Below are 13,289 nucleotides of genomic sequence, written 5' to 3' on the forward strand. Positions count from 1 at the left end.
AAAGGCAAGATAATGCATAAGCTAGACCAAAATTGAGAAGTAGAAAAATAAGATGTTACTTAGAAAAATGGATGTAAATGTCAAGAAAATCAGTTAAAAGAGTTAAAAGCTGTTGGTTCTGTGGAGCAGGTGATGGGGATGGAGTGGGTGGGGCTGGAGGACGGATGCTTCTACATTAATCTTGTAGAACTATTTGACTCTTAAAATGATGCATCTGCATGACTTCGACAAAAACAAAACTAAATGAAAAATGCAAAGAATCTGAACGGGCAATTCAGATACAAAGAACCAATAAAGATATGAAGGAAATGCTCTTATCACAGGTAATAACAGAACTGAAATGAAAAGAATGAAACGTCATGTTTTGACAAATTGGCAAATGTTAAAAACCTTGATAATTCCCAGAGAAACAGGCACTTCTTAAACTAATTCTGAGAATGTAAGTTGGTACAAAGTTTAAGAAGAACAATTTGGCCATAAAATGCTCACACCTTTTGGCATGGCCATTCCACTTTCAGAATGAACTGCAGGAAACAAATCAGAGACACATGGTGAAGATGAGTAAACAAAGATGCTCACCCCAATTGACACAATCCAGCTTTTAAAATTATCTAAATATCTGGTAGGGTGGACCAATTAAATCAATCTAGATACAGTCATGTGCTAGGCTACTTACTATGTAACCATTAAAACATCACAAGATAGGAAATTACTTAATGACATGGAAAATGTTCAGGATATGTAGTTAGGTGAAAAAATTAGGATGATGATGAGCTCGGTTAAAAATACACATATACGTACACACACACGCACACACACATTTATGTGATTTACAGGAGAAAACAAAACACCAGAGGCTGGTCACCGAAACGTTGGCGGTGGTCGTCCTTGAGTGGTGGGACTAGGGGGAATCCTACTCCTCCTTTTGTTCTTTCTAGCATTTTACAATAAACACATATTTCTTTTTAATTGAGGAAAAATATTACTTTTAAGAATTATTATGTGCAATAAATTTTAGCTATTAGCTTAGGGTCTTTTATGGGAAAAACTCGTGTGGCTTCCACTTATCGCATGGCCCATTACAGTAGTGAGTTAATAAAATGCCATTATCTGCATCATATTTTTGTGTGTGTGTGAGGAAGATCAGCCCTGAGCCAACATCTGTTGCCAGTCCTCCTCTTTTTTGCTGAGGAAGACTGGCCCTGGGCTAACATCCGTGCCCATCTTCCTCCACTTTATATGGGACGCCGCCACAGCATGGCTTGGCAAGCGGTGCGTTGCTGCGTGCCCGGGATCCGAACCTGCGAACCCCGGGCCGCTGAAGTGGAGAGCGTGCACTTAACCGCTGCGCCACCGGGCCGGCCCTTCTGCATAATTTTTAAGAGACTCACTTGGGGCAGGGGTGTGAGGGTAACGTTGAGCCCCAACTCAAGCTGCCAAAAAGGACTCTGGAGACCAGTCAGCTGCGAAGTGAACATGGCCCCAACCACTTGGGCGGGACCAGAGATGAGGGTTAGCTGTGTGGAGTCGAGCCCCTGCTGACCTCACCTCCTTGCTTGCCCTCTCACTAGTGACCCCTTGGGCAACCTTCAAGTGGCTTCTCTGGCCAGCCCCGCCCTCCACTCAGAGAAGCAGCTGCCAGAAATGGCTTGGCCTCTGCCTGCTGATGCTCCAGGTGGGCAGTGCCTGCACTCAGGCCCCTGTGAGGCCTTCACACATGCTCCAGCCCATCTTTGATTGTCTGTAGTCTTTATATCATCTTTATATCATCATCTAGACCTTCGTCACAGGCACACACACCTTTTCGAGTGTTACCAGGAAAAGCGTCACTCACCCGGCAAAGTCAGTGCTCCCCCATCAGAAGTGTCTTCAGGAAGACTTGTGCTCAAGCAACCACACCTCACAGCTCTGGGCTCCATGCAGAACGACCTTCCAAGACAAGAGGGCTGAATCACAAAACCAAATCCAACTGTTGGAGTGCGTGTCTGACCAACAGCATAGGGGTAACGGGTAAACACTCCTGGAGGGGCACTTTGGGAACAGCGAGGCCTAGCACTGGGGACACGGAGCTGCATCAGAGCCGGCTCCTGCCCTCAGGATACTCATAAATGAATGTGAAACACAGCTATGGAGCTAAACACAGCAGTTCTGTAGGGGGCAGATCGCCAGCAGCTCTGGGAGGTCTGGGGGTGTCAGGGGGACCTTCCTAGAGTGAGAGAGCTGACAGGAGGTGTGCACTGGGGAATCACAGGAAACACAGGCAGGAGAGGTGGAGGAGAGGGAGCAGACGTGGGCGACTTTGGTTTCAAGACTAACCTGGACATTCGTGGAGATAAGGAACACAGGAGTCCACAGGACTGGCCCGGCAGATCAGCATCAAGTTCTTGTTATTATTAATATTACTATTACTGTCTGCGACGCCAAGTATACATAGAATTGGACTGATGACAATCTTTATTCCACGACACCAGTGATCATTGGTCCATGAAAGCTCTTTAACTTTACTCTTTACTCAACTTTTTAAAGATTTAATGCCCATCCATAAACCCACCATGGCTCCAGCCCAGAGCTAGAACACTGACCGTAACATGCATCCCCCTGTGCTGGTGGACATTCCTTCATCCTGTGGTCCTGTGGCTCCCCGCCAGCCCTGAGCCCCACCCTGGCTCCGCCCCAGACCTGGATTCAGGAGTTGAGCTTCACTGTTTACTCTGCTGCCATCAACACAGCCCTTGCCCCGCCTTCCTGGCCCAGGAGCCAACTCAGGGAGGCTCTTGTTAACGTGAAAGAAATGGGCTCAAGAAGGATGAACAGCCTCCCAATTGAGGCTCTCCCTGAGGTCACGGAAGTGGGAGTTTGGGGGCAAGTGGGCACCAAATGGGCTCTGGGGGGCAAGCTCCGGCAGGCCGAGGGCAGCCCTGCATCCACTCCCCGAACGGGCTGGGCCGGGAGCGAGGCTCTGAGCTCTGCAAGCGCACGTTCTGTGTACTTTGAAACTTTTTGGGGCGACTGTCAGGAGCAGGAAGGGAGTTTTCCAGATGCTTCCCTGCGGGATTTTTAGGAAAGGTCACCGAATTGGTAGACTTGGCCAGGGAAGTTTGTTAAGTTCTTTTGTCCTGATGAGCAAACCATGAACACAGGCTACAGTGCTCTCAGGACCTGAGCCCCTGGCATGAAAGAGGATGCTGCTTCCAGCCTCACGGATGGAAACAACGGACACCAGGCCCAGTGTACAGAGCCCCCTTTCTGCCTCACATTCTCCACCCTGTGTGTCCCGGGGAGACACCTAGCGTCGGGGTCGCTGTGGGGGCTGAGCTGGGCTCACTGCGCACATCTGAGCCTCAGTTTCCTTCTCTGTAAGAAGGGACTTCTGTGAGGTGGTAAATGCAGCAGCATCCACTGACGCAGCAGTTCCCTGGGGGGCCATGCAGGGCTGGGCTGGGCTTGGGGTCCACAAAGGGTTGCTCCCTCCCTGGTTTCTCCAACATCTGCCCAGCACTGTCCAGCTCACACAATCCCTTTCTTTGGTGGCCCCTTGCAACCCAGAGAATGACCACTATGCAGCAGGGCCTCGTCTTCCAGGCAGCCCCAGCCCCTCTCTCATCCCCGACTCTGCCTCTCCGTCCTCCCAGCACAAATCCAGCCCTGGCACACAGCTGCAGTCCCTGAGAAGGGACGGCAAGGAGAGAAAGCCTGGGAGGACAAGCCAGGAGACCCACGGAGTGAAGGACTCGGACCAGAGGGTCCCAGGCGGCCCTTCTTGCTCCCTGTCTTCTGCGCTACCTTTGGTGACCTCCCCCACACTTCAAGTATGGCTTCTCCAGGTTCGATGAGGGCCCGCCAGCTGGATAAACAGCCAAACCAAGGAATGTGGGCCCACGGCTCTCCAGGGCACTAAATATTTGGATATGCGACCTGAAGAGCAGTAGTATTTTGGGGGGTGGGGGGACAGTGCGAAGGGTATGTATAGAGAGGCCGGGCATGAATGAGAGGAGGCAGGGAAGCACCAGGGGGACTCCAGGGGTGGAGGGAGCTAGACAAGTGGGCCCTTTAAGAAGTCTGAACTCTGGCCCAGGGCCCCCCCAGAGAACCCCGCAGGAGGGCGCATCAGTAGAGGCAGGAGCCCAGCTGCACCTGGGGGCAGTGGAGGTGAGGGGGCAGCCGAGGAAAGGGAGGCGTGGCAGAGACACAGGTGCCCAGGCCTGCCTTTGCCCCCTCTGGGCAGCTGCTAGCAGCCCTGGCTGGCAGGGGTCACCAGCTCCTGCTGACACCAGGAACCCCAGCCGGGGACAGGGTTAGCCCCCGCCAAGCAAGCAGGACTGTCTTTTATTTTATCAAGTCGATAAAACATGTGCTGGCAGGAGAAGCCTCAGATCCAAAGGAAAAGAAAATATAACAAACTGGCCCCCAGATTTTGAGTGAGGGTCAAGGGCCTGGAAGGATAGAGAGGAAGACCGTCGGGACTGCAGTCAAATGGAGAGAAATCTCTTCTCTCTCCCCAATGGGCAAATGGTGATGGCAGAGATTTGTGTCATCATCCTTGTCCCATTTTTACAGATAGAGAAACCGAGGCTGAGCTGGGCATTCACTGACTCCAGCTCAAGGCTCAGATGGAGTGAAGAAGGAAATGTCACCCTTTGTGAAGGTCGCTGAGGACACTGAGGTCCCTGTGAGCCTGGGGAGGCCGGTGGAGGGAAGATGTGGGGACAGCAAGGCAGTGGAGAGAGTCCTTATGTGAGCGAGAACTGGTGGCACCTTTGAGAGAGAGAGTGTGTGTGTGTACTTGTACGTACGCATATTTTTAATTGGACTCATCACTGTCATCCTAATTTTTTTGCCTAACTGTATATCCTGAACATTTTCCTGCGCCATTCAGCAATTTCCTATCTCGTGATGTCGAATGGTCACACAGTGTCCTAGCAAATGACTACGTCACAACAATGTAAGGTTTAGGAAGGGCAGGGACAGGAGAGTAACACGTGTGTTAGGAGTCTGACGCTCACTGGCCGGGGTGCGAGCTCCCGACTCCCCCCGCACGGCGGGCAGGGGCCGCGGCTCACTGACAGCGCGTGGCTCCCAGCGCACATCAGGATTTGTGCCAAATACATGAATGAAATTTACTTCCCTTTTACAGACGAAAGGCATGAAGGAAGGCTGGAGGGTTCTGGTGACGCCCCCAAAGGCACGAACTGCTGTCTTTCCTGTCAGAAAAAAGAAAAAAGAAGTCAAAAGAGAACGAGGGACAATGGAATCTCCCTGTCCTGGGCGCCAGTCCAAGACGAGAGTCCACTCTCTGAGGACAGCAAGGGCAGCGGGACAGCCAGTCACGCGGGCTCGAACACTGAGAACTGGTCCCCAGGGCTGTCTACCCTGTGTCCCGCCCCTCCAGCCCACGCACCCGTGCTCCCGGAGCGCCAGCCTCAGCCCTCACGCTGCGTGGCGGGCACCCACTGAGGAGAACTCTGAGAAGAGAATGGAGTCCGGGCTGCCTGGGCCAGCCTGTGGCCCTCAAGGGACCCGTGGCACAGCAGTACCCTCCCAGGCCTCAGCTCCCTGTCTCTGCAACGGGGAATTATGTCACCCACCTCGGGGTGAAACGAGAAAACTTCTGGCTGTGCCTGGTGACAACAGGCATAATGTCATGTTATTATTCCTTCTCCTCAATGTCAGGGCCCACCAGGCTCCTCAGCTCCACCTGGTGCCTCCTCCCCAGGGGAGGGGTGAGCCTCCAGCCCCTGCGGTCCCCTGAGCTGGGCTAGACGGTCCCCTGGGCCTGGGCCAGAGTCCCCGTCTCATCTAGCCCTCACATGCTTGTCCCTCTGATTTCAGCACCAACTCAAACTCCCCTCCGGCTTCAGGAGAGTTTGAGGCCTCAGCCGAAAGCTTGAAAGAAGAGCTAACGAGGGCAACCGAGCTCACTCAAGTTTCATCAGAGAGGCAAAACCCACCAAACCGCGGAATTCTGTCTTGCAAGCCATCAGCCTACTCAGTGACAGCTGAAGGTTTGTTTTCAATCTTCCCTTCCCTTCTTTGAGAGGAGGCCCCAGCGACCCCCAAAAGCCAGACTTGGCTCTGGCCAGCGGCCACGGGGTTTCAAATTTTGAAACAGGCCTTTTGCAAAATGTTCAGTTTCAACCACTGGTCCGATTGCCCACATCCTGTCCAAACTTCCTGGGGGAGTGAGATTTGTTTAAGAAAGGAATAAAATCCCCATGTTCATGCCATTGAGTGAAAACATGCTCCAGCCCCAGCAATTTCAAGGATTAAGGTTACATATCTCTTAATGAGTCGCAGGCGGAAGGCAAAGTGGAGTTGGCTGGAGGAGGAGGACAGGCCTCAGTAATGAGGAGGTGCTAGTCCTCAGCGCCAAGGGCTCTGCCAGGGATATAATTTGTCCCCTGGTATGGCCTTACAATCATTCCTTTGTGCATTCATTCATTCATTCCTTCATTCATTCAACCAGCATTCTCAGTGACGATCAGCTGCCCTGCACAGGTTCCGTACTGGACAGTGGGGGATCCGAGGCACCCAAGACTGAGCACCCACAGTGGGGAGGCAGACCCCTAAATAGATCATGACCAAGCTACAGGACAGGTTTCCGGATGGAGGTCAAGTTCAGGCCCTGTAACAGTTGGAAGTGTGGGGTGACTCATCCCACCCGGGAGGGGGACAAGCCCTCCAGCTACTGAGTCGAGTGAGGAGAGGACTAGAGGATGAGCTTGTGCAAAGGCACAGAGACACAGACACATGCAGACTTGGGGAGGGTCTGCCAAGTGGCACACAGGGCCAGGGAGTGTGTGGGCGTAGGCGTGGCCACAGGCCAAGTCATGAAGATCCTTGAGTGTGAAGCCAAGAAGTTTGGACCTCACGCTACGGTTTCTGGGACTCATGAGAGGGCTCTAAGGAGCAGGGGACTCTTCCTCATGCATTCTAGAAAGATCGCACTGACTGCAGTGAGAACAGACTGGAGGAGGGGGCAGGAAGACCCATTCGGAGGCAGATGCCAACCCAAGATGGGGGAAGCTTGCACTGACATGGTGGTGGTGGAGAGGAGAAAGGTAGACTCAGGGGCTCCCTGGAGAGATGCTAAAGGGGTAGGATTGAGCAGGAGGCAGGGGGAGGGAGGGAGGCATCAGGGGTGGTGACTGAACAATGTGAGCCCAACTGCCAGGTTTGCCCCAGAACATGACCATCACGTTAGCGACAGGATGGTTTCCCAGGCAGCACTTTCAAGAAACTCAGAATAAAATGTGGCGGAGCGAGAAAAGGTCAATACATATTCCATTCTACCCTCACTTTGTCATTTGGCAACACATCCAAGAGAAATATCTCAAAGTCGACAGGGCAGATCACACCCTGACACTCATTACAGCCTTCCTTCACGAGCACGGGGCTTGAGTGAAACGCAACACGTGCCTGGTCACAACCGCCCAGGCAGCAGCCGCAGGAACTCCAACATCCACTCATCTCTCTCTCCTCCAAGGACGTCCGAAGACTCCACTGACCTGACCCCAGGGAGCCAAAGCCATCGACCAGCTCTGACCATGGCTATAGCCTTGGCCTGCTTTCAGTGTCTCCCCAAAACACGGGAGAGAAGCAGAGGGAGATTATCATGAGGGTGAAGACCAGCCTGGCTGGCAGGTTAACAACCCCCAGCACCTTGGCTTCACAGCCCTCAGCACAAGGGTCATTAAGTAATTTTGCCATGAACATTTGTTTAAAGTCTCTCTCCCATCCAAGACTTGGAGCTCCACAGGGGCAGAGATGGGGTATGTCTTATTTCTTGCTATTTATCACCCAGCCTCTGGTACCATAGAAAGGCCCCAATATTTTTTGAATAAATGAAAGAATGAATGATTAATTCACGAAACATTTCCTGATGTGTAGACCTTCTTATGGGGTCTAATGACACAAAAAGAAGACCCTGTTCTCCAGAAGTTCATAGCCCTTTGGAAGAAATTGGAAGCTCATAATTAACAAAGATTGTGGGCTCTGTCAGGGGTATGGATGAGGGATGAATGAGTGAGAAAGGGCAAATTTGGACAAAGGGACGTGGGAGGCCAAAGGAGAGGGCAAGGGACTGTGTGAGTGAGAGGCAGGTGACATCTGTGTTAGGTTCAGCACAAAGCTGAGTAACCAGTGGCAAGTAACAGACTAAGGTCAACTGGAAGTTGTTGAACGCTGTGAGCTCAATATACCGCATTTACCCGGGAATTCTGGGGAACGTGAGAACCTATCTCCTGTCTCCTGTATCTGCACACACTTGCCAGTCAAAAGAGTCTAGCCCAAAGCCATTGATGCTGATCCTGCTGCCCACCCTCAGTACTCAGATGGCCCACCTCCTACCAACATGGTCTGAACTCCTCTCAGGAGGGGTGGGAGCCTTCCCAGATGGGACATGGCCAACCTACAAGACTCAAAATGAGGGTCCACAGTTAAGAAGGAGGAGTCTACCTGATTCAGTCTGAAGTAGAAAGGCCAATGGTTTGAGCTAAAATCAAATCCTCATGAAGGAGAGGGCTATATTCCAGGCCAAATGACTGAGTACCATCACCAAGTCCAAAGGAAGGATGCAAGACCAGGAGCAGGAGATGGAATCAGGGTCCAGAGCCAGCCAAGACAAGAAAGAAAGAGGAGTGGTTAGTGTTGGGCATATAGTGTGTGCTGAATATATAATTGTTGAGGAAAGGAGGAAGGGATGGTGGAAGGAGGGAGGCATGGAGGAAGGGGATGAGAGAGGGAGGAAGGGAGAGAGGGCTGAAGGAAGGGAGGGAGAGAGACAGGGATGGAGGGATGGAGGTAGGGAGGGAGGGAAGAAGGGAGAGAGAGAGGCAGGGAGGGAGGGAGGGATGGAGAAAGGAAGGGAAAGAGGAAGGAAGGGAGGGAGGGATGGAGAAAGGGAGGAAGGGAGAGAGGGAAGGAGGGTGAGTGGGTCTTGGGCAAATGCCCCACATGGAACAAAGGTGTCACTTTTCTTGTTGTCTGTCCCTGGTAGAAGGGCATGTTACGCTGCCTTAAAAGTGCATGGTCTGGGCTGGCCTGTCCCATCCAAACTGGCATTCTTCCAGAACTTAGTTGAACTCTCCATTTTTCTGGAACAGAGGAATTTGGGTAACACATCATCCATTTGGGAGCTTTGGAATAAACGCAATTGAAACCATCAATTACAGCTACTTTGGGTAATTTTTGAGGCATCTACTCCCTCCCAGGTACCAAACTATGTACATGACATATATCATGTCATGTAAGGGCCTTACAACAAGCTCTTGTTAGACAAGTTTAATTCTCACCACAATCCAGCCAGAGAGGCATCATTATCCTCATCTCACAGACAAAGCTGAGGCTGTAGGTCCAGAGGTGCTTCACCTCTAACCCCAAGTCCCACAGCTAGACCCAGGAGGGACTCAGTTTGCTTGGAAAGGCAAGGAGCAGGCCCACTCACTGGAGGCATAAAAACAAGATAGGGTTATTTTCCATCTCCTGTCTTGGCAGAGGCAAGGGCAGATTTCGGGAAGACCCAGGGCTTCCATTCCACTATGCCAAGCCAACATTGCCCAAGGATGGGCCACTGTCCAGGGCAGTCAGAACTGCCAGTATCCTGTCTCACTGTCTGGCACTGGACACAGGAAGCTGGACTCAAGGGGAAATCTGGGCTTGCGTAGGAGGATGCCACGGAGCATCTGACACACAACACACTTCCCCACAGGACAGCTCCCAGATCATTCTGAGAAGGGCCAGCCTGGTTCCACAAAAGCACTTGTATTTTTAGTTATTCGTTCATTCATTCAGCAATAATTTACTGGGCACCTCCTAGGCTCAGGGCTGGGCAGGCGCTGGGGATTCAAAAAAGAATTTGACCCAGTTTCTGGTTCCCAGGACATATCAATTTAGTGATGACATGAAAACAAATGCCCATGATAGAGTAAGATGGGCTGAGGTATTTATAATGTGTTGTGAGGTTGGGGTGTGGCTAACTCTCTTTGGAGTGGTCAGGGAAGGGAGCCCAGTGTGAGTTCATTCCCTCATTGCCTCACACATGGATCCCCGAGTCAATCACTCATTTATTGATTCAATCACTTATTCACTCATTCATTCACATAGCAGTTAATTTATTCTTAGATTACATACTCATTCATTGGCTCATTTATGCACTCACTAATTCATTCTTTTATTCATTCACTCTAATATATTCAATCCTCCATCTATTTATCTATTCATTCTCTCATTAATTTGTCTCATTCATTGACTTATTTATTTACTCATTAGTTAAATTATTCAACTTTTTCCTCTTTCATTGATTTATTCATTTATTCACTGACTGATTTTTGAATTATTAATCAATTAATTCATTTGGTCAATCATTGCCTCATTTGCTCATTAATTGATTCCTACATTGACTCACTGGTTCCTTCATTCCTCCTAACTGATTAACTTTTGTATATTCATTAATTCATACACTCATTCAGGGATTCACTTATTCATTTACTCATCCATTTGTGCACTCATCTTTCATATTGACTCACTGACCTACTAGTCTTTCATTCATTCACTCATTGACTTATTCATTCATCATTCACTCATTCACCTTTTGACCTTTTTACTTACACACTGACTCATCCAGTCATTAATTCACATGCATTTATGTACTTATTGACTTATTCAACTCATTGTAGATTTGTTCACTCATTTGTGTACTCCTCCACATTTTCATTCATTTTTTTCATCCCTCTGTTTACTCAGCCTCATTCGTTCACTAACTCACTGTTTCATTCATTCACTCTTTATGTCATTCATCATTTACTCAACTATTCACTCAACAAATGTTTATGACATGTGCTCTATGTGCTAGGCACAAAGGGCAGAGCAGTGGAGAAGAGGAGTATGATTCCTAGTTTCATGGAACTTACAGCCTAGCGAGTTTGTCATTGGCTCAGTCATCATCTCTTCTATAAAGCATCTGATACTTAAGATTGAGCTGAGGGCCTGCCATCTGTGCTTCTGGAAAGTTCATCTACTTGCCCTATTACATTGAATTGTTGCATGTATAAGTAGGTTTCCACCTAATACCAAAGAGCTACCTGATGGCTGGAACTAGATCAGATTCAGATATGGATGCCATGCCCAATACAGAGCCTGACACAGTTTTGGGTCAATACTTGTTGAGCTGAAGTTAATACCTTAGTATCAGTTATTTTAGCACTCTCTCAGATACAACTGCCAGAAAATTTTTAAATATGGGGTATAGGGGCCTCCTGCCACCACCTCCAAATAAATCAGGTCACTAGTATTTGTGCCTGAGATAAGGGAAGAAAATAATCCAAGTAAGTAGCATGCAAAAATATCCAAATTATTTCAGTACAACAAGCAGAGTAGTACTACACACTACATACTGTTGAAACAAAGATAAAAAAGATAAATGTTTTATTTCATAAATGTCAGTGGTGCAGAACTGTAATAATCATAATCCTTGTTTCAAAACACATTTTCATCACTAGCCCATGATTTGGCCTCTTCTAATTTAGTTTTTCACAGATTGATTTACTAAACAGTAATAATAACAGTAATAGTAATATCTGTGAAACCACCAAAATACAAAAACAAAGACAATGAATATTTTAACATCTGTGTCTGAGCTCATTATATACAGAGGTAACACATTAAATCTTTCCAGATAAAAGGAGCTCAGAGAATCAAAATTGGCTTGATCATAATTCTTGTTTTTAATTCATAATTCTTGATCATAATTCATAATTTTATCATTGGAATATTCCTGATCATTTTAATTTTATTTATATATGGATTTTTCCTTGTTTATTAATTTAGTTAGTAACTCATTTTCAAAAATAAAGTCAACAGCAAAGAATCTACTTCCAAACAAGAGGGAAAATTTTGACCATTAAATATCTCCGTGTACTCCTTAAACAGACAGGTAAAATAGTTGACCCTAGTTAAACAAATCCTAGTTTCATGAATAATCACATTAACTCGAGTTAAATCCTTGTTTCATGAATAATCACATTATTGGTCACCGGTGGCCATTGTAATTTTACTAGCATATTTACTTTTAATTTGTTTAATTACTTATTATTTTTCATAAAATAATAAAACCCAAGGAAAACACAATCAATTCAAGAACAAGATCTTTGACGAAGACTGGAAAGTGTCTATAATCTTCTTAATCTAAGAGGTACCAGTCTAAGTCTATTTTTTCAATGGAAATCTATTTTTTTGGTTTTGCAAAATGAATTAACAACGACACTTGTCAGGAGAAATTCTCATCATTGGTCCATGCATGGTCTTCTTTGGTTTGATTTTATGATTGCATGAAGCCATTTATTCTTTTTAAATAATACAGCCATCATCCATAAACAAAATGACCAAACCAAGAATAAAAACTTAATCTATTACTTACCCTGATCCACACTCTCCTTGGCCACATAGGTAACAGTCAAGATCTTCATCATTAAATAATGATTGAAACAGCCAAGGTGCAGCCATTCTGGGGTACAGAGCAGATGTGAAAAAGAATAAAATACGCTCATCATTGGTTCATACTTTGCAGTCATTCATTTAAACATTTGTTTAATTTTAACTTTTTTTCTTCACTAATCACACATTTAGGAATCCAATGCAAACTAAGAGCATAAATATTGACTATTAAGTACCTCTGGCTGCTGTTTACACAAAGTGGTAACAAATTTAATCTATGTATTTTTTTTCTTAATGGACTAAGGTTTTTCAGAACTGAATAATGTTCTCCATTTTATAACATATTCTCATATTTTATAACATATTCTCTGGTCCATGTTTTGACCTCTTTTTCTTTACTTATGAATATATTTGTTTATTGATCCATTCATTAATTTACTAATAATATAATATTAGTATCCATGAACACTCTCAACTAGATTCTCAAACTTTCCTGAGATCATTCCCAAAAAAAGTCATCCACTAGTTCTCATTTTGCAATGGACCTCAGTGGTTCAAAAAATGATTGATCATAATTTTTACTCAGATGCATTCCATTCACATCATTGGTCCAGGCATGGCCCTTCTGCATTTAATTTGAACAATTTTTAGATGTTACAATGAACAACCATGAACCCACTATCCTACTCAACAACTAGAATACTGACTCCTTAAGTGAGTAACAGCCTAGATCTTTATCAAGAGAGGGATGTTTAAATAATCAATGGGACAAACATAAAATGGGACATTTAAGTTTTGAAATGAATGGAAAAAGCTAAGTTTTATTCTTGTACAGTCATGCACCACATAACGGCACTTTA

At 47.0% G+C, this 13,289-nt stretch overlaps 1 long non-coding RNA gene and 1 other non-coding gene across 50 annotated transcripts in view; both read right to left on the reverse strand.

The window, feature by feature from the left end:
- LOC147913805 (uncharacterized) overlaps positions 1-13,289 on the reverse strand; it is a 168,699-nt gene that overhangs the window by 21,538 nt on the left and 133,872 nt on the right. For all 49 annotated transcript variants that reach the window (XR_015556061.1, XR_015556066.1, XR_015556094.1 and 46 more), the window contains 2 exons: positions 12,413-12,499; positions 1,835-5,201 (listed from right to left, as the gene is read on the reverse strand). This is a non-coding gene — a long non-coding RNA (uncharacterized LOC147913805). The remainder of the gene's footprint in view (positions 1-1,834; positions 5,202-12,412; positions 12,500-13,289) is intronic.
- LOC147913806 (small nucleolar RNA SNORD113/SNORD114 family) lies at positions 12,969-13,042 on the reverse strand. Its single transcript, XR_015556244.1, has one exon. It is a non-coding gene; the product is annotated as a small nucleolar RNA SNORD113/SNORD114 family (small nucleolar RNA).

This window comes from Ceratotherium simum, chromosome 24, assembly GCF_057802395.1.
Source record: "Ceratotherium simum simum isolate JZ-2026a chromosome 24, ASM5780239v1, whole genome shotgun sequence".
In the NCBI taxonomy this organism is placed as follows: Eukaryota; Metazoa; Chordata; class Mammalia; order Perissodactyla; family Rhinocerotidae; genus Ceratotherium; species Ceratotherium simum.